The sequence below is a fragment of the Aegilops tauschii genome, chromosome 2, assembly GCF_002575655.3.
Source record: "Aegilops tauschii subsp. strangulata cultivar AL8/78 chromosome 2, Aet v6.0, whole genome shotgun sequence".
Taxonomy (NCBI): Eukaryota; Viridiplantae; Streptophyta; class Magnoliopsida; order Poales; family Poaceae; genus Aegilops; species Aegilops tauschii.
This window is the reverse complement of record NC_053036.3, coordinates 581,518,065-581,541,181: the sequence shown is the minus strand read 5'-3', so window position 1 is coordinate 581,541,181 and position 23,117 is coordinate 581,518,065.

Below are 23,117 nucleotides of genomic sequence, written 5' to 3'. Positions count from 1 at the left end.
CAGTGGGATGCTCTGCTCCATGCCTCCTGACGATCGGTGGCTTCGGCCGCCCCTGACGCGGCCAGCCCCGTGATGCCCAGTAAACATGTGCGCACGCGTTGCTCTGCTACATGCCCTTCTCGCGTCGATGGCCTCAGACGTACCACGACCATCCCCGTCATGGCCCCGGTCCCAGCGGATGAGTTCAGGAAGGAGAAGTTCGCTGGCATCCTCCTGCCTTCTCGACGTCTATATGAAAGCCCGCAAGCCCAACTGAAGAAGAGCGTGAGCGTCTCTTCTCCTCATGATTGGCCAGCCAGTCCGCCACTTCATGCACTTATTAGTTGTTGTAGTTTCGGATTACTGGTGCTGCTTTGGATGATTGATCTTGTGTCTATTTTATGGATTTTCGTGGTCTGCACAGCTCCAAGACCAGTCTACCACTTCATGCACTTATTAGTTGTTGCAGTTTTTGATTTCTGGTGGTGCTTTGGATGATGATTAATCTTCTGCTTTTCTGATTTCATGGTTTGCACAACTCTGATCAAGATCGGTATCAATGGTGAGCTCGAGCCTCCAATCTGTCCTGGTTTGCTTGCTTTCTTCTGATTGGCTTGATTTTGTGTTGTCATATGGTGTTTGCATGTTTCTTGGCACTTGCTGGTAGTTCCGAGGTGCTTGCTAGCTTCAACTGGGCGAAGACGGAGGCCTACAGACTACAGCAAGAACGCTTCTGCAGTTTAAGGTCAAGTCCTCGTGTTGTTCTTGAACTGTATTTTTTTCTGCAGATGTACATGCTGCAACCTATGTGCAAACCAATTCTATGTTGTTCTTTGGATAGGTAAGGGTCTAACAATGAATTGAAGCTTCTTGATCTGCAACCTAATCCTAATTCTGAAATTCATACATAACCATCTGGCAGGTTTGGTACATACGAGCCCCATCTTTTACCATTTATTTTAATTTTTTATTTGCACTATCATGCACTTTGCATTTGATTCTGGATGTCTTAGATAGCAAAATCATTTGATTTCTTACATGTGTTACTAACCTATCGGATAATATTGTTGCGCCATACAAACCTTCTTACCGATTGGGTTAATTTTCTAAAAAAAACTTATTTTCTTTTTGTGAGAAAAAATACGTTAATTGACTTCACAAAAGTAACATTTTGGTCCACCATTTGCATAAATTTAATTGTCACTATTTTCATTATAGGGATCATATCTATGGATCCTCTTACATACAAGTGATTTCTTTAATTGGGGATAAAAAGGAACATGTTATAAGTTAATGGTTGTACTGATACAACCTATATCTCTGGTTTGTCACCGTTCATTGCAAAGTTCATCAAATGTATCAAGTTCATCAAATGTATCGATATATACAAGGTACATACAACAATTGATTCATTTTATGCTTCGACCCATTAGTTTGTAGATATTCCCTCGTCGCCGAGATGGTTTATGAGAATATGACTTCTTTTGTTACTGTTGAGGAGGGTTACTAAATTGCTTCATGTATCTATATTACAAGTTTCGTAACTCCTCTTTTTCTTTGAAAAGATATTTCTATAAGGCTACTTTTTGCTTGGTTTTATCATGATTTCCGCAGCAACACACGAGGTATCTTCTAGTTAACTAAGTGGCCTCAGCCACAACAATGTCATGAATACAAGGAGGAGGAATCGAAAACCAAGTCTTGCACAACTTATTAAGGCAACCATCCCTAGCTAGATTATGTGCCGCGCGATTCGCGGAACGCCTAGCCCAACACACACGGAATTCATCCCGAGAGTCAAGAAGCTCCTTAATCTCTTCTATGAAGGGGCCGTACCGGGATCTAGCTAGCTTCATCGAACATAATGTTTGTTTGACTCCCAGATTGTCTGTCTCCAAGACAATCCTCCGAGCGCCCACCTCAATGGCGAGCTGGACACCGTGCCGACAAACCAACAGCTCTGCATGTTCTGGGTTCTTCACGGATGGAAAAAAATGGCATGAACCTCCCACGAACACACCATGATGATCGCGTACGACCGCTCCACCGCCTCCTGAGCCATCCACCTTCGTTGTCGCTCCATCAACATTAAGTTTCAGCCATCCTTGGTCCGGGGGGTGCTACTCCTACGTTGGCGTTCCTCCTTGTGTGGTAACCGGTGAAGCATGGACATTAGCCCATTCATCCAGCAGTGCCCAGACACGATCAACCAGGGATCTAGAATCCTCAATGAGCTTTCCGTCTCTTGTCGCATTTCTTGCTAACCACATGTGATAAAGCACCATCATAAAGACGGCCTTATTCGCTTCAAACGCTTTGTCAAACCAGTCCAGCAGTCACCGCCTAGCTGATGTTGTGTATGTATTGCCTCTGGCATTGTCTGTGTGCATCTTAGTTATGCAGAGACCAAATGTAATGCTTAAATCTTTTAAGTAACAAAGTGTTCTTTTTCGAAAATGTATTGTCTCTGGCACTGAGAACATGTCATCTCCTCTATCTGCATTAACAACTGACCACACGTGCCGAGCATGGGGACATTTCCCAAAACCGATGGATGGATGTCTCTTCCCTTCCCCAAACCGGGCACGTGGCTCCTTGTTTAATATGACGTCGCTGCAGCTCGGCCCCTACGGCCAGACCATTCCGGGCCAATCTCTAGGCGTGTATTTTAACTTTGCCTGGGACGTTGGTCTCCCATAGCTCAATCCATCCCTGGTGCGCTGTAATGAGGACTCCGGCGAACCTGAACGCAAGCGTTTAATTTCCATAGCAATACCCCATTTTCAGTGTTATTCCATGGTGGGTAGTCAGCACGCTCAATAGAGCAACTCTAGCAGACCCCGCAAAAAGCCCCGACCCGTAAAATAATCGTCAAAATGCGGGTCGGCACGGAAAATCCCGCCCGAACAGACGCCACGAAGGCGGCCGGCCCGCAAAAAATTTTGAGGGACGCGGCAAAATCTCGGCCCTAACCCGCAAAAATGCGGGTTTCCCCCTCGCCGCTGCGGTGCTCTGCATATAAGCGGAAGCGGTTGGTGGGGGTGGGGGGGACATTTCAGCCCGCGCTTTCCCCACCAACCACCTCCCTCTCCCCCTCGCCCCGCCGCCAGGCCGCCACCCAAGATTCTGGCGAAAGCAGCCGGCGGGAGCACGCCGAAAGGCCGCCACACGCACGAGGCCTCCCCTCTCCCCCCTCCTGCGTCGGCGGGCCGGAAAGTTCCGGATCCGCGGCCCTTCATCACGAGCCGCCGGATTTGGCTTTTCCGGCCGCCGGTGGCTGCACCAAGCGATGGAATGGTCAGGGAGCATCTCCCGCAGCCCCGGCAAGGTCGCATCACCGCATGCAGGTACGTGTTCGTCCTCCTGCCACCGCCGACGGTTTGCGGGCATGGATTAGTCCGGCCGTCCACCGGGATCGACACTCGCGCAGCGGCTCTGTGGCTCGCCGATGCCGCTCATACAGTGCGACGACTGCACGCGGACAGTCCTACGGCTAACTTCGGGCACGCCGAAGCACCCCGGATGGGTGTTCTTCAAGTGCGAAAACGATGGGGTACGTGCTGTTTTCGTTCGGCTCATTTTGATAGCTCATTCTTTGGTTCGATTGCGGTAGCTCATGTCGAACATCATCATGTGTGTAGGAAGATGGATGCTCATTTTGGTTTTGGGAAGGCGAATACATAGATTTGTTGATAGGAAGAAACTTAATAGACGTTGACGCACTCCTTAGAAGAATCAAAGGCAATGATGCGGCTGCATGTGCAACTAGAGGGGAAGCAACGTCTACTTCTTTCGAACCAAAGAAAAAAGAATGTGAAATCAAGAATCCACAGATCAACAAGGAATGCATGGAGAAGATATTAGTCCAACTAGTGGGAGCAGTTATGGAAGTTGGAAATCTTCTAAAATGCATACTTGTTGTTCTTGTTTTCTTTGGTCTTACTATTCTAACAAAGATTTGGTGATGTCTTATGTATCCAATGTTGTTGAAAAAGCAAAAAAATGGATTATGTTGGATCAAATTAAGATGCAAATTTAGGTTTTTCGGGCCGGGAGGAGCTGCGCCAGATCAAACCCAGCAAAGCCGACCCGTAAAAGAGCATATTCCGCGAATATCCTTTTTACGGATCCATTATGTGAAGTCTGCATCTGCAGCCGTCCGCGCCGGTCCGCAAAGCCATTTTTCAGCGAACTAGAAACGTGTTTTGCGGGCCGGCCAGATGCGGGATCTGCTAGAGTTGCCCTTACCACCTGCTAGGACCTTTAGGACGTCGCTTATATCAGCTGGCAACAACGCCCATTCAAGTGTCTGCACATCCCACGCCCTTCCAGAGTAATCAAGCAGATCCGCCACTGTAACTATGTTCGTTTTGTCAAGTGCGCCCAGCGGCCGACGAGACCTGGCCTTGGGGATCCATGCATCCACGCGTCGACTGATCTGCCGTCCCCAATGCGTCACATCAGCCCGCACTGTAGCAGTTCCCGGCCAAACATAATGCTTTTCCAAGTGAAAGAGCTATTTTTGGGGCAGCCTGCGTGAAGAAACTCAGTATTCTGAAAATAGCGCACCTTTGGTACTTGAGCACAAAGTGATTCCAGAGTGATGAGTAACCTCCATGCTTGCTTGGCGAGTAGGGCCTGGTTAAAAGCCTCAAAATCCCGAAAACCCATACCCCGTCCTCTTGCTACGACACATTTTATCCCATCCGATCCAATGAATCTTACGTTATTCATGCTCCGCTCCCCATCAAAATTTTGAAGAAATAGATGTCAGGTTCCGGCACGTTTTTTTGGCAAACTGGAAGTAGCTCATGGAAAACGTGGGAGTCGCTTGTAGAACTGATTTCACAAGCACTTTTCTGCCAGCTTTGGAGAGGCCTTGTCCTTTCCAACCATGAGTTTTGGCAGCTGACTGATTTGTCACGTATTCAAAGCAACCATCTTTCGAGCGGTCAACCAGTGTTGGTAGCCCTAGGTATCTCTCATTGAGAGCTTCATTTGCAATACCAATCACACTTCTTAACATAGCTTTCCTCGTATCATCGCACCCCTTCCCAAAGAAGATGGAAGATTTATCAAAATTAACTTTCTGCCCTGAGGCAGATGAGGGAGTCCTGGACTAAGGGGTCCTCGGGCATCCGGCCTATTATCAGTGGGCCAGACTGATGGGTTGTGAAGATATGAAGGCCGAAGACTGTACCCGTGTCCGGATTGGACTCTACTTGGCGTGGAAGGCAAGCTTGGCAACCGACTATGTAGATTCCCTCTGATGTAACCGACTCCATGTAACCCTAGATCTCTCCGGTGTCTATATAAACCGGAGAGCGTAGTCCGGATAGAGAGATACTCATTACTATATTCACATAGGCTAGACTTCTAGGGTTTAGCCATTACGATCTCGTGGTAGATCAACTCTTATAACACTCGTATTCATCAAGATCAATCAAGCAGGAAGTAGGGTATTACCTCCATAGAGAGGGCCCGAACCTGGGTAAACATCCTGTCCCCTGTCTCCTGTTACTATCGATCCTAGACGCACAGTTGGGGACCCCCTACCCGAGATCCGCCGGTTTTGACACCGACATTGGTGCTTTCATTGAGAGTTCCACTGTGCCGTCGACAAAAGGTTCGATGGCTCGCCTTGTCTTTAAAGACGACATCACCTCTGGGGGAGTCCTGACCCCAGGCCAGATCCTCCGGCTGGGTGGCTTCACCATGATCGCCCGTTCGGCCGTCGAGCCGACGATGACCTCTCGGGCCATCGAAAACCCCCTTCGCATCAACTCCGAACACTCCAAGCGGATGGATCCGACAGAGTTTTCGTCCTTAAAAGAGCTCCTGGATCGCGTCGGCGCTTTGGGAATCACCACAGATTACGATAGGATCGGGCCTAAAACCGACCAAGGAGAAATCAGAACTCCACCGGTCACCCATCAGATAGCAGTAGTCGAGGAGCAGGACGGCGAGTCTTCTTCTATGTCGAAGATAGACTATATCCGGATCACCGATCAGGAAGAACCGGATACCCACCAGCGAAAGGATGTGGTCAGCCTTCCGAACATAGAATCGGACGGCAGTCCTAAACAATCAGAAGATACTCCGGGGCCCGAACTGACAAGTCTGGAGGCTCTCCAGACTCCGGATAATCGGTCAGGTCAGGGTTCGAATTTAATTCCACCCACCCACCCGGACATAGACGCTCTCATAAGCATAAAGCAGCAGTCTCAGGAAACGGTCCACCACTTCTGGGCCAGATTCCTCCTTGTCAAGGACAAGGTAAAAGATTGCCGTGACGAGGACGCAATATCAGCGTTCTGCAAAAATTGCGCGGACGAAGGAATCCTTAACGCCATCAATCGCCGCCGCATACTGAAATTTGCCGACTTAGCAACCATCGTACAAAGGTACTGTGCAATGGAAAGCGCCTAGAAAACTCAGGCAGCTCATTGGGAACCACCGGCCGCTACCCGGCCCCTCGTCCGAACAAAAAGGACACACCCTCTCGGGACGTCTGACCCAACAGCAAAGAAATCAAAACCCATTATGGGGCGCGGAACCGTTCTGGAAGGATGGCTCGATGGGCCATGCAAAATACACACAACACCGGATAACGCTCCAACCCACAGCCTTAGAGCATGTTGGATACTCCGGCAAGTGGCCAAGAGCGGCGAGGATATCCTCACCAAGAATACACTAGAACAACACCCCCCAGAAAACGACAACCCCGAAGTACTGACGGTCTTCGAGACATTCGCCTCAAACAATAGGCACAAAAGGGCACTCCGCGAACTCGCCGAAGTCTGCCAAATCGCAGCAATAAACCCTTGGAACGGCACGGCCATAACTTTCAACGCTGGTGACGAACCAAAATACAGGACAGTCCGAGCACCAGCCGCCTTGGTCCTCAACCCAATCGTGGACGGCTTTCGGCTCACAAAGGTTCTCAGGGACGGCGGCAGCGGACTAAACCTCATCTATGAAGATACTCTCCACAAAATAGAAATAGACAGGAGCCGCATCGAGAAAAGCAGTACGACCTTCCGAGGAATCATTCCCAGTCGGGAGGCGTGGTGTGCGGGAAAAATCACACTTGACGTAGTATTCGGCACGCCGGAGAATTATCGGTCCGAAGAGATAGCCTTCCAAGAGGCCCCTTTCAATAGCGGATATCACGCCCTCTTAGGGCGAGATGCATTTACACGCTTCCAAGCTATACCTCATTACGGGTACATGAAACTCAAGATGCCCGCGCCCAATGGCATAATCACTCTCGCCAGTGATCCGGACATAGCACTCCGTGCCGAAAACAAAACCGCATCCCTAGCCCTCGAGGCATTATCTGAGGCCCTCACGGCCGAAGAATTAACCGCACTACGCTCCACGGTGGACACGGACAATGTGATCCTAGACAAACGACCCAAATCCACTTCCTTCAAGCCAGCAGAAGAAATAGTCAAATTTCAGGTCCATCCAACAGACCCGAAGAAGACAGCATCTATCGGAGCACAGCTCAGCCCCACAGTCGACGCCTCACTATGAGAATTCTTGCGCGAAAACTGGGATATATTCGCCTGGCACCCCTCAGATATGCCAGGAATCCCGCGCGAGTTGGGCGAACACAACCTCAACATACTGAAGGGATACAAGCCGGTCAAACAAACACTGCAGCGCTTTTCCGAACCCAAACGACAAGCTATGGGGGAGGAGCTGGCCAAACTCATCGAGGCCGGATTCATTAGAGATATTAAACACCCGGACTGGCTGGTAAACCTGGTAATGGTACCAAAGAAGGATAAATCCTGGCGCCTGTGCGTCGATTTCAAAGACCTTAACAAGGCTTGCCCTAAGGATCCCTTCCCCTCCCTCGCATTGATCAAATCATTGACGCTATAGCAGGACACGACTCGCTGTGCTTCCTTGATGCATATTCCGGATACCATCAAATCAAAATGAAGGAGTCCAATCAAGCCGCAACAACATTCATTACGCCATACGGACCGTTTTTCTTCAATACCATGCCTTTTGGGCTCAAGAACGCCGGCGCCACCTACCAGCGCATGATCCAAACATGCCTCGAGAAGCAGATCAGCAAGACAGTGGAGGCTTACGTGGACGACGCCGTCATCAAAACCAGACACGTTGAAACACTAATAGATAATTTGCGTCTCACATTCGACAACCTCCGCACATACGGCATCAAGCTTAACCCGGAAAAGTGCGTCTTCGGCGTCCCCGCCAGAAAACTGCTGGGCTTCATCGTTTCCAACAGAGGGATTGAAGCAAATCCCACCAAAATCCGAGCTCTGTCACAATTGGCTATGCCAACCGAACTTAAACAAGTCCAAAAACTCGCTGGGTGCGTGGCAGCTTTGAGCCGCTTTATCTCCAGGTTGGGGGAAAAGGCGCTGCCACTGTATCGCCTTCTACGGCACTCCGATAACTTCAAGTGGACAGACGCGGCGACGGCCGGACTGGAAGAAATAAAAGCCCTTCTGGCAAGCAACCCAATCCTGGCCGCGCCAAAGTCGGTGAACCAATGCTCGTGTATATATCGGCAACACACCAGGTGGTGAGCGCCGTACTCGTCGTCGAGCGAGAACAGGACGGACACAAATTTCCGCTCCAAAAGCCGGTATACCACGTATCGACCATCCTCACACCATGCAAATCCCGGTACCCTCACTATCAAAAGATAGCATATGCAGTCTTGATGGCATCTCGAAAGTTACGACACTACTTTCAGGAGTGTTCGATCACGGTGGCTTCCGAAGTGCCCCTCAATGATATAATAAACAACCGGAATGCCATGGGCCGGATTGCTAAATGGGCCATGAGCTACTTCCATTCGACATCACGTACAAACCACGTCGAGCCATCAAATCCCAAGTACCGGCTGACTTCGTCGCCGAATGGACAGAGGCCGAACTCCCTAAAGAGTACGGCGCGTATTCCAACTGGGTTATGCATTTCGATGGCTCCAAAATGTTGGCGGGGCTAGGAGCGGGCGTCGTATTAACGTCCCCCACGGGAGATATCGTCCAGTACGTACTCCAAATATTATTCATAGACTCCAACAACGCAGCCGAATACGAGGCCTTGTTACATGGCCTTCGGATGGCCGTATCAATGGGCATACAACGCCTGGAGGTGCGCGGGGACTCAAACCTCGCAATATCCCAAATTAATGGAGACTTTGATGCCAAAGATCCAAAGATGGCAGCTTATCGCAACACCATCTTAAAAATGTCGGCTCGGTTCGAGGGGCTCGAATTTCATCACGTCGCCCGCGAAAGTAATTAGGCGGCAGACGTCCTTGCTTGCATCGGCGCTAAGCGCGACCCCGTCCCACCTAACATCTTCCTCGAAAGGCTCTTTAAGCCATTCGTGGTGTGGCAAGGGGGAGACAGCAATGACAGTCCTGTTCCGAACACAAATATAGATAGCGAACACGCTGATATCATCGGAGGCTCAGCCACCGAAATAACACCATCGGCCCACCTCATTATGGCAGTCATTGCCCTATGGACCGAACCATTCTTGGCCTACCTTGATAGGAAGGAGCTCCCAGAAGATCAGAACGAGGCTCGCCGCATTGTCCGGCGTTCGAAGGCCTATAAAGTTCACGAAGGAGAGCTCTACAAGAAAAGCACTACCGGAGTCCTTCAATGGTGTATCTCCGAGGAGGAGGGGCGGCAACTCTTGGCAGAAATTCACGCCGGTCTCGGTGGGCACCACGCCGCAGCCAGGGCACTTGTCAGCAAGGCCTTCCGGACATGATTTTATTGGCATACGGCCCGAGCAGACGTGCAGGACCTCGTCCAGCGCTGCGTGGGATGCCAACTCTTCACCAACCAAAGCCATATGCCCCCAACCGCCCTACGAACAATCCCCATTACATGGCCCTTTGCGGTCTGGGGCTTGGACATGGTGGGACCCCTTAAAGGGGGAAGCCATAAGAAAAAATATCTGCTGGTCATGGTGGATAAATTCACCAAGTGGATAGAGGCTAGACCAGTTAAAACGGTCGAGTCCGGACCGGTGATCGCATTTATATCCGACGTGGTGCACCGTTATGGTGTCCCGCACAGCATCATCACCGACAACGGTTCCAATTTCACAGCCGATGAGGTAAAAACCTGGTGTGCTAATCTGGGCATTAAGCTCGATTACGCCTCTATCTACCACCCGCAAACAAACCGTTAAGTCGAACGAGCCAATGGTCTTATTGTGAGCGGCATCAAACCCAGGCTAGTGCGGTCTTTGAAGGAATCAGACAAGCACTGGGTTGAGGAGCTCGACTCCGTACTCTGGGAGCTGCGGACCACGCCCAACCGTACTACCGGATACACACCTTTCTTCATGGTGTATGGTGTAGAGGCTGTGTTGCCCTGCGATATTATACATGACTCACCTCGAGTGCGTATGTACGAAGAGAAAGAGGCCGAGTTGGATCGGCAGGACAGCCTAGATGCCTTGGAGGAGGAGCGCGACGTCGCCAAAGCCCGTTCAACATTTTATCAACAGCAGGCTCGAAGATATCAAAGCAGAGAAGTATGGGCCAAGACATACAACGTTGGCGAACTTGTTCTACGCTTGCCGGAGAAGAAAAAGGACAAACTCAAGCCCAAATGGGAGGGTCCCTTCATAATCGACGAAGTTCTTACCGGCGGAGCGTACCGTCTTCGTGATGCATCAGACAATCGCCTAGAGCCGAACCCCTGGAACGCGGCCAGACTACGAAGGTTTTATGCCTAGCGCCGAATTCTTTGTTCGTCCCCTTCTCCCCTGTAGTTTCCATTACTTTTTCTCTCTTTTCCACCTTTATTTTTTTTCGCTTTAAAGCTCTCATACGGCTCGACCGAACACCGCTGACGTACACATCTTTACATATGTATGTCCATTATACCTGGGGGCTTCTTTAACAGAAGCTTGTTAATATTATTTTCCGAGCGTCAAGCTCATCACACATACGCATTTTTCCCCGTATGTCTTTTCTTCACCATTATATGCATCGATATGACTTAAGTTTTGGCCAAGTTGGGTTGCCTGGCTCCTGTGCTTACCCCTACGTTCCCAATTGTTCGGCTAGGTGGTAAAGGGAGCACCTCTGCGATTGTTACTGCCGGGTCATCCGGATGTGTACCTCAGACTGGGTGAAGCCGAAAGCTAGCGTTCTTAATGGAATATTCGGTCGGTGGATGAAAAATGTTTTTTGCACTCACTCTATTGTGAACCCCCAGAAGCTATACACACTGTGATTTCACATCACAATTCGGACATGTCTACTAATGCATGCACACCCAGGAAAAGGAACCCTTAACAGAACTATTCTCCCTGGAAGATGTTTCTTACAATCTCAATGTAATATAACATAACTAGCTGGATACAACTTGTCTGTTCAAGCAACTATGACCCCTACGCTTAGTTTTCCACGCATACCCCGGCCTATTCGGCCGCGACGGTATTCAGAAACACTTCGCACCTTCGGGTCCGGAGGTTGAAGCGAAAAGGTCTGCTATGACAAATGATATACAATCCAGCTAGAATTCCACATGGTGAGGAAAGTACATAGTCACTTGGACTCAAACACTTCCTCCTCTATACCATCTAATAGGCAGTCTAACTTACAATCCTGTTGGGAATATTTGGCGGCCACCTCTACTTGGTCATATACTAAACTAACGGGAATTTCTTCCCCATTTGGCCCTAACGGTCCAACCCGGGCCATGTGATTAGGATTCAGCTTGGTATATCGCGTTTTCACCATGGCCCAGGCCTCTCGCGCACCCTCTCGGCAGGCCGATATCTTCCATAATCAGATACGCCGCCGCGCTCTCTTGAACAACTCTACAAGCTCCTCCATACTTCCTGGAGGGGAGGCGGATGGCCATAAGGCCTTGGCAACACTCCGCATGGCCAGCCGAGCATGCTCGTGCACTTGCGACGGTCTTTGCAGCAGATCACTTGCTGATCCGGACACCTCCTCTTCAGGACGGCCCGTCAATATACCTACAAACATAGCTGTATCAGTTTCGTTTATCTCTGAACTACTTAAAAAAAAGTTCGAAAACATACTGAATATGCCGCCCCGCAGCTTCCTGTTATCCTTCACGAAGTCGGCTAGCTGGGCCTGCACATCTTTCAACTCTTCACCCAACGTAGTGTTGGAATCCTGCAGCTTGTTTTTCTCGTCCCTGACGCAGGTCAGCACACGCTCGCCTGCGGCGTGTTGCCTCTTTGCCTCTCTTTCTCCCTCTTGGGCGATCTTCAACTTCATTTCAAGTTGATCAGGCGACCCTATTATGCGGTTAGCGGCAGTATTAGCACAGTTGGTATACAATTATTGTTCCTCGATGGAGGGGAAGGTTACCAGAAGACAGCTTCTTGAAGTTTTCCAGTTCAGCGGTAGCAGCATTTAGCTGCGCCCGACACTGCTCCAGCTCTTGAGCTAGCAGGCCATTCTTCTCTGTAAGGACCTGGTCGTACAACGATCCTTAAATCAGTTGTGCCAACTGCTTTCAGTCTCGGGGGCTACGGGCATATGATCATCCCTTTTTGGACAAATAAAACTTACCCGCACATCCGCCAAATATTGCTTCGTGGCTCTTCTAAGCCCATCTCGAGCAGCTCGGATGTATGCGTCGCCCGAGCTAAAGGCATCAAATGCCTCCTCCGAGAACTTGGGGTCCCGTAAGACCGCCCTACAGCGCCGATGATTCATGGCGCTCTCTACCTCCGAGTTGGTAACAGACATATTTTCCGAAACCCTCGGCCGATGGACAGTTCGGCATTGTTCCCACAGTGGCCCCTGTCTCTCCGACTAGATCTAAATCCTGGTTGTCGGGAGCACGACCGGCCGGGCCCCCGGACACAGTTCGGCGAACCTTTTTCCTGTAATCAAACAAACGCACAGGTCATAGTTGGATGCGGCCGCTGACAAAGCATATTTACCCATACCTCCTCGATGAAGGCCTGGTTGCGTCTTCACCGGCCTTCCTCTTCGAAGGCCTGCCCGGCGCAGGAACCGATCTCTTCGGAATCGTTGAACGCCTCCCCTATGGAGCGCGAGACAGTGCGGTGGGTGAGGCAGAATAAAAGCACTCTTTTAGAAAGTGTCTCTTGATTACTTACCTGTGAAGCAGGAAGAAGGCCATGATAGTCGGCAATGATGGCCACTTCTGTGCCATCATAGCTCGCCTGGTAAAACACTCCCTCGGCAAGCACCACGAATATATCCGGATCCTCCTCAAACCCAGGATCAAGCTCCCGGTTGTGGTTTTCCGGCTGTGGGGCGGGACTATGAAGTCCTTCGGTGGCCTTTCGCCAGTGCTGTCATAACAAACATATTTGAAATTTATCAAAAGGAATCCGGCAAGGGAAGGAATGAAACAGAGGGATGGAAGCTTACCCAACTGGGAGGATCATACATAGAATACCCATCTCTGCGCTTAATGCGAAGAAATTCCTCTTCCTCCCCTTTAAATAGCCCGACCAATATCTTAGCCAGAGCGGTGGGAGTATCCGGACCTTTCCGGCCACAGCGGGAGGCGTCATCCTCCCCATTGTAGTGCCACATTGGCAGCCCTCTGTATTGTAGCGGCCGAACCCCTCGCACTATGGAGGTCGCCATTACCTCGATTATTGTGAGTCCGGACTGAGCGAGCATCTTTATCTTGCTCATGAGCTGACGAAATTCCGCACTGTCATCCTCTTCGCGACTCCGGGGACGCCAACTATGGCGTTTCTTCAGCGGAACGCTCGCAAACTCGGGAAGACCCTTTCGAACTGGGTCAGGAAGTGCGACGTCCTCAATATAGAACCATTCGGAAGGCCATTCGTCAGACGCCTTCCTTGGTGTACCGGACAGATATCCGGTATCGGCAACACGCCAAACTTCGGCTCCACCTACTTCAAATATTAACCCCTCGTGATTACGCGGGACAAGGCAGAGCAGCTTCCTCCATAGCTCAAAATGGGTCTCGACGCCCAGAAATAATTCGCATAAAGCGACATAACCCGCAATGTGCAGAAGGGAGGCAGGGGTGAAGTTGTGCAGTTGGAGGCCATAATATTCCAAAAGCCCTCGGAGGAACGGATGGATTGGAAATCCGACGCCTCTTAGCAGGAAGGGGACGAAACACACTCGCTCTCCCCCAGATGGGTTGGGGAAATCCTCCGCCTGAGTCTTGCTATTAGAAGAGGCCAGTCCTGCTCGGACAGGGACCAGATCCGCGGGAGGAAGAAATCCCTGCGTTTGCAACTTCGTCGGTTGATTGTGGGACACAGAGCACTTAACCCACCCGCCTTCCTCTGGGTCGGAACGGGAGGAGGAGCTGGGAATGCTAGCCATCTTGGAATGGTCTCGCCTAGCAGTCTCCGGGGATTTTCTCGGCGTAGCGTCAAATGGATCTAAGATCTAGTCCCTTTAAATAGGCACCCGGCCTTGCATGGACAAGGTGTTATTTGCAAAAAGACCCTGACCTTCCGCATTTGCTTGACACGTGGAAGACAAAGTTATTAACACACAGAAGCCGAGGGGAGCGACATTGAATCAACAACTGAATATATTACTTGGAAGTCATCGGAGGAGGAACCCACCTTGCAATGCCGAAGACAATCTGTGTGCCAAACACTTCGTTATTGAAGACTGGTTCGGGGGCTACTGATGGAGTCCTGGACTAAGGGGTCCTCGGGCATCTGGCCTATTATCAGTGGGCCGGACTGATGGGCTGTGAAGATATGAAGGCCGAAAACTGTACCCGTGTCCGGATTGGACTTGGCGTGGAAGGCAAGCTTGGCAACCGACTATGTAGATTCCCTCTGATGTAACCGACTCCATGTAACCCTAGATATCTTCGGTGTCTATATAAACCGGAGAGCGTAGTCCGGATAGAGAGATACTCATTACCATATTCACATAGGCTAGACTTCTAGGGTTTAGCCATTACGATCTCGTGGTAGATCAACTCTTGTAACACTCGTATTCATCAAGATCAATCAAGCAGGAAGTAGGGTATTACCTCCATAGAGAGGGCCCGAACCTGGGTAAACATCGTGTCCCCCATCTCCTGTTACCATCGATCCTAGACGCACAGTTCGGGACCCCCTAGCCGAGATCCGCTGGTTTTGACACCGACAGCGGACTCATAAACATTCAGTATACTGTGGAGGTCAAGCAAACTATCCTCAGTCGCCTCAAGAAAAACAATATTGTCATTCGCAAATAGAAGGTGAGTAATGTGAGAACCGTCCCTCCCAAACTCGACCCCCTTAATCCATTGTTCCTCTTGGGCTTTCTTCAACAGTGTGGAGAAGCCTTCCACACAAAAGAGAAAGAGGTAGGGGGATAGAGGATCCCCCTGCCGCAAACCTCGTGATGGCGAGAACAACTCAGAAGTGTCACCATTAAGACGGACTGAGAATTTAATTGATTTAACACAACGCGGAATAGTGTGAATCCAATTTAGAGAAAAGCCCATCCGCTCCATCATCTTCTCAAGGAAGACCAATTCAACCCTGTCGTACGCCTTCATCATGTCTAGCTTGACTCCACAAAATGCCTTTTCCCGTTTCCTCTTTCGAATGGCGTGTGTGCACTCGTAAGCTATAAGGACACTATCTGTGATTAACCGACCGGGGACAAAGGCACTCTGTTCCTCAGAAATCAACACCGGTAGAATGGTCTTCAGCCTGTTTGCCAAAACTTTTGCAGCTATCTTATAGAGTACATTGCATAGGCCGATGGGCCTAAATTGTGAGAGCAGCTCCGGTGCTGTAACCTTGGGGATCAGGACCAATACAGTGTTGTTGAAGTCGTCTGGTAAATCCTTTCCGTCCAAGAATCCTATAACTGCAGCGCACACTTCATCTTTCACCAAAGACCAGTGTCTTTGGTAGAATAATGCCGACAGGCCGTCCGGACCCGGCGCCTTTGTCGGGCCCATCTGAAAGAGGGCATGCTCGATCTCTTCGTTTGTCCATCTAGCCATAAGTCTTGCGTTCATCTCTGGTGTCACCGCGGCCTGAAGATGTTGCAAAATTGCTTCCATATTTGTTCCGCCGAGTATAGCTCACTGTAGAACGTGCGCGCCATGCCCCGTAGCTCGTTATTGGTAGACGCAAAGGTACCATTAGCCCTCCAAAGCTTGACGATCGTATTTTTTAATGAATAACATTGCAATGGGAATGATATTTTTTTGGATAGACAATTTCTTTCTTTAAAAATTATGATGCCAATAATCCAACAAATTAATGTTGTGAACAAGACCTTCTTGAGTGTGAACAAGAAATTACGAGCATGATGATCTCATTGGTGGTGAAGATGAAACAAATTTTATGATGAAGTTTGTGGTTGCATCTCCTTAATTTCTCTCTCTAGGACAGGTGTGCAACCACGCTAGGTGCTCGGACCACGTGCAAGATAGTCAGGGATCCATGTGCGGTTTCAGTGGTGTGGCACATAGTCATATGGATCTACTGCCTTCGCAGATTATCAATGACTACTGTTAAAACCTATAGTTTGTCATTTTGACGTTATAATTGCTTTACAAAGTGCTACCCCACACATTTTACTAAGTCATGACATAAGGCATTACGAGTGAGTATGTACTGATTTCATCATATTATACTCTCTAGTGCTGCGAGATCTACTCCATTTTGGAGATTATCTTCAAGGTGTCATATTTAGCAATTTGAGATTCACACTAATGGTTTCAAGATAACTTCTTGAAATACCCATTGATTTTGCTAAGTTCATTACAACATCAACCATGATGGTCTTTAATTTACTGGTTGTAAATTAATTATCTCTGGTTTAACCATCGAGGTAACATATGGCTATAGAGTTTGAGGCATTTGCCCTCAATGGCCACCACTGCCCTATCTGGGCCATGGACATCATGATCGGTCTTGTGTCCCGTGGGATAATGTGTGGAATCCTGGATTCACCTCTGGTCAGGATCACACCGTAACAGAAAAATGGTGTCTTATATATCATAAGGCATTAGATTCAGATCTCAGCATCTAGTTATTCTGTATCAACAATTCCTGGGATACAATGAACCTCAAGGGAAAGGTTTGAATCTTACTTCAACCTTTAATCCGACATCACCAGCTGTGATGGGACCCTATGGGCATGGAGAATGTGATGGTTGAATATGCCTCAACCGACATGTTTGGAGACTATGAATAGTCTTTCAATCTCCTGAGTGGTCAATATAATTAATGTCCATTTACGATGTTGTAACAATAACATGAGTATTGTTGTCATTATATATTGTATATGACAGTATATTGTATCAGCACTTTGATACAAATACATTTGTATGTATTCTATATATCTGACAGTGATTTTCATATTGAGAATCTTCATGTCTATATATAGATTTCTAAGGGAGCAATCCGATGAAAAATGATATGTGCCTTGTGGAGATATGCACCACAAACTCTATACTCAGGGAAGTCCAATGTTTCCACTCTCATTGAGAGAAAGGAGATATTTTAAAATTGCTAGACGCGATGAGGTATTTGCTGGCTCAACTCGAGTCATATTTACTATCCATGTGGGTACTCGAGTAACATTGGGATGCTTTATTGCTTCCCAGGTTTAACTCGTACCCTACTAAACTATGGAGGTATCTGTTAAAATAGTTTCCATAGAGAAACTTGTGATGACAACAAAGAGAAATAACTTCTCTTTACCATATGCAACGGATATGGGAAGCACATTCTCTGTGTATCATCTGGATTGTACTACACATACGACACAACCTGTAGCACATGTTGCGTACAAGATAGTTTTCCAGGGTGTCTTGTACATGACAAACTTGGCATACTCTCCTTGGTCATCAAGACATTGGGTTGAAACCGAAACTATCAGCAATTCCAATATTTTATGATTATTATGATGCTAAATTCTAACAACATTTGGATTTTATGTGCACTACAAGTGACACAGGGAAGCTAATTTTAAGGCCCACACACCTTAAAGTCTACGCTGAACCACTCAGACGCCTTGAATGCATCAAGTCGAGGTAAGTGGCTCTTCCCATCCATTGACTAGACTATTTAGGTATTCCATGGTTCTAAAAGACATATCTACATGATGGTCTTAAGTCTGTGCTTTATTCGCACAAAACCATTGGCTCATTATCCTGACATCGATTTCAAGCAAATCGAATGGATAACATTGCAGAATTCTCCTTGAGTGCCTTCTCTATGGCCTTTGGATTGAAGTTTAGCAATTTGTCCTAATGTCTAGACTCAAAATGGTTTGGTAGAATCCTCCAAAGAGTTAAGCTCATTGCATTATCTTTACTTTGGAATTGCAACTTACCAACTTTAGGTTGGAGTCATGCAGTTTTACACGCTCATGACAGAACTGCATAATATTATTCCCCTCTATCTTTGATATGTGGATATCTACCAAGTATTTCCTATCTACGGTAATTCGGTTGCATACCGATATCACCACCCGGCATACATCATTGGCCCCTCAACATATAGTTGGGATCTATGTGAGGAATAACTGTATTACCGTCAATACTTCAAGCCCCTCACATGGGGAGTTATTTAAGGCCAGTATGCTAATTCAATGAGGAATATTTCCAGGCATTAGAGGGAGATTTCAAGTACCATAGAGAATGCCAGGAAATTAGTGGAATGTTCAACACATTTCTGCCTCAAATCCACATACTCAAAGATCTGAACCATGCGCTTAGAAGATTTGCAAGACATTGCAAATAACCTGCCAGATTCATTTACTAACTATAAAGGTGTTACGCAATCCTACAATCCTGCAAAAATATGTCGGAAATAGTGGAGGTACCAACTAAAACCACTCAACTCCTCGTTCAAAGCAACAGGGGGAGAAGTACCACAATAGTACATCAGGATTCAGCTTCTTGCAAGCAAGGATATCAAGGCCTCTGAATTAGTAAATGCAGGTCAACTTCACGTTGACAGACACCTGATGGGTAGTATACCCAGTGGATGGGAAACCTCCACCAACCCAGGTCATAGTGCACACAATGACCGGGACATCGGAATACCCGACTAAGCCGCATTGGGAAATCGCGAGCAGTCACCATGGGTAACAATATTTCCATCAACTCTATATTGATATATAGATTCTGGAGAAACATATAACCAAAAGTCTACAATTGTCGACATACATTTCTCAACTAGATTGCAAAACCTTTCAAGTGATTCAGATCCAAAGACCATGGCCATGGCAAAGTGTGAACAACACTCGGACTGGACTCAAGCAAAGGGTATAATCTAGGTAGAAATAATCTTGTTCAATAATGGGAAGGTATTCATAAGCAATACCTACACCAGTTGTCTTCTTGAAACAGAATTGAGAACAATGAGGTGGTGAAACATAGAGCAAGTATTGTAGCACAAGGGTTCACGTAGATACCCAACTATTCTCCAGAGGTGGAATCTCTTTTCGATAACTTATATCATTGGCAGTACAAAATCATCTATCTCTATAGTTGATAGATGTAGTAATCACATACACATGTGGCTCACTAGATTCATACATATATGATTGATTTTCGATGTAATCTCAATTCTGAATCGAAGTACATAATGCAACATACATTGTGTAAAATCAATAAGTCACCATATGCCTTATTGTTGTCGGTACATTTGGTATAACCGACGTAGTGAGTTCCTTATACACAAGGATTACTCCTACAATGATGATTATCCATGTTTGCGTGTCTGCAATGACGACACATGTAATCATCTAAATGACGGAGTTTAAAATGAAGGATTTGGGTAAACCAAAATACCGCTCGTTACTACAACTTGAGCACCTTCATTCGTACATTATGGTATACTACGTTGTCTATATCCAAAATATACTGAGAAATTCATTGTGGACAAATCTTATCCATGCATAACTCTCATGGTAGTTCATTCTCTAGACATAGAGAAAGATCTATATAGACCATGAGATGATGGAAATGAGATATTGGGACTCAAGTTCCATAATGCCATTGGATCCACCAAACACAACTGGTTGGTACTCAAGAATATCTTTCGATATCTCCAAGGCATTAAACATCTTGTCCTGGTTTTTTAGTTTCACAAAAATGTGAACACCCATATCATTGAATACATCGATCAGATCCCCACTATGTCAGATCGTAGACAAGCTTAGTCTTCCTACTAGGTGTGGTAGCCCTCTCATGAAGAGTTTTCTAAACTGACCTCATGGCTACATCCACCAACCATTATCTCAAAATAATGTTTCTTGTGTTGCCCGGATGCAAACAGGTTACATAATAAGCAATATCACTCTATTGCATATCTTGCAAGTCAAATCATGCGACTGATTTGTTCACCCGGTCTCTACCAAATTCTATGTTCCAGAAATGTGTTCATGGAATTGGTATGTGACAGCTGATGACCCACAAGTGTATGGGATCTATTGTAGTCCTTTCGATAAGTAAGAGTGTCAAACCCAACGAGGAGCAGAAGGAAATGACAAGCGGTTTTCAGTAAGGTATTCTCTGCAAGCACTGAAATTATCGGTAACAGATAGTTTTATGATAAGGTAATTTGTAACGGGTAACAAGTAATGAAAGTAAACAAGGTGCAGCAAGATGCCCAATCCTTTTTGTAGCAAAGGACAAGCCTGGACAAACTCTTATATAGAGAAAAGCGCTCCCGAGGACACATGGGAATTATCGTCAAGCTAGTTTTCATTACGTTCATATGACTCGCGTTCGTTACTTTGATAATTTGGTATGTGGGTGGACCGGTGCTTGGGTGCTGCCCTTTCTTGGACAAGAATCCCACTTATGATTAACCCCTATTGCAAGCATCCGCAACTACAAAAGAAGTATTAAGGTAAACCTAACCATAGCATGAAACATATGGATCAAATCAGCCCCTTACGAAGCAACTCATAAACTAGGGTTTAAGCTTCTGTCACTCTAGCAACCCATCATCTACTTATTACTTCCCAATGCCTTCCTATAGGCCCAAACAATGGTGAAGTGTCATGTAGTCGATGTTCATATAACACCACTAGAGGAAAGACAACATACATCTCATCAAAATATCAAACGAATACCAAATTCACATGACTACTTATAGCAAGACTTCTCCCATGTCCTCAGGAACAAACGTAACTACTCACAAATAATCAGAGGGGTATTAATATGCATAATGGATCTGAACAAATGATCTTCCACCAAATAAACCAACTAGCATCAACTACAAGGAGTAATCAACACTACTAGCAACCCACAGGTACCAATCTGAGGCTTTGGGACAAAGATTGGATACAAGAGATGAACTAGGGGTTGAGAGGAGATGGTGCTGGTGAAGATGTTGATGGAGATTGACCCCCTCCCGACGAGAGAATCGTTGGTGATGACGATGGTGATGATTTCCCCCTCCCGGAGGGAAGTTTCCCCGGCAGTACAGCTCTGTCGGAGCCCTAGATTGGTTCCGCCAAAGTTCCGCCTCGTGGTGGCGGAGTTTCTTCCCGAAAGCTTGCTTATGATTTTTCCTCGGACGAAAGACTTCATATAGCAGAAGATGGCACCGGAGGCCTGCCAGGGGCCCATGAGGCAGGGGCGCGCCAAGGGGGGTAGGGCGCGCCCCCACCCTCGTGGCCAGGGTGTGGGCCCCCTCTGGTGGATTCTTTCGCTAGTATTTTTTATTAATTCCAAAAATAACTTCCGTGAAGTTTTGGGACTTTTGGAGCTGTGCGGAATAAGTCTCTAATATTTGCTCCTTTTCCAGCCCAGAATTCCAGCTGCCGGTATTCTCCCTCTTCATGTAAACCTTGTAAAATAAGAGATAATAGGCATAAGTATTGTGGCATAACGTGTAATAACAGCCCATAATGCAATAAATATCGATATAAAAGCATGATGCAAAATGGACGTATCAACTCCCCCAAGCTTAGACCTCGCTTGTCCTCAAGCGGAAGCCGATAACGATAAATATGTCCACATGTTTAGAGATAGAGGTGTCGATAAAATAAAATACGGACATGAGGGCATCATGATCATACTTATAACAACAACATATATGGATATTGTCATATTATTTCTTATGCTCAAGTGATAATCTATTCACAATGTCAAGTATGAATCAGAAACTTCATTGAGAACCAACAAACTATAATCTCAGTCATTGAAGCAATTGCAATTTATCATAGCATCGGAAAGAGTCAATATAAGAGCTTTTCAGCAAGTCCACATACTCAACTATCATTTAGTCTTTCACAATTGCTAACACTCACGCAATACTTATGGGTAAGGAGTTTTAATCGGACACAGAGAAAGATAGGGGCTTATAGTGTTGCCTCCCAACTTTTTACCTCAAGGGTAATGTCAACAATAATAATTCATGCTAACTTACATCCAATTGGATATATATATCAGGGTCTTTCCAACACAATGTGCTTGCCAAACGATAAAATATAAAAAGGAGAGGTGAAGATCACCATGACTCTTGCATAAGGAATAAGACAAAAGTAAAAGATAGGCCCTTCGCAGAGGGAAGCAGAGGTTGTCATGTGCTTTTATGGTTGGATGCACGAAATCTTAATGCAAAATAACGTCACTTTATATTGCCACTTGTGATGTGGACCTTTATTATGCAGTCCGTCGCTTTTATTTCTTCCACATCACAAGATCGTATAAAACTTATTTTCTCCACACTAATAAGTCATACATATTTAGAGAGCAATTTTTATTGCATGCAACGATGACAACTTACTTGAAGGATCTTACTCAGTCCATAGGTAGATATGGTGTACTCTCATGGCAAAACTGGTTTTAAGGGTATTTGGAGGCACAAGTAGTATCTCTACTTGGTGCAAAGAATTTGGCTAGCATGAGGGGGGAAGGCAAGCTCAACATGTTGGATGATCCATGACAATATACTTTATTTCAGATATAAGAAAACATAACCCATTACGTTGTCTTCCTTGTCCAACATCAACTCTTTAGCATGTCATATTTTAATGAGTGCTCACAATCATATTTATGTGTGAAAACCTCTCTTTCTTTATTACTTCCTACTAATTGCAACGATGACCAAAACTAAGTTTATCAACTCTCGACAACTTTTAATCATCATACTCTTTATATGTGAAGTCATTACTC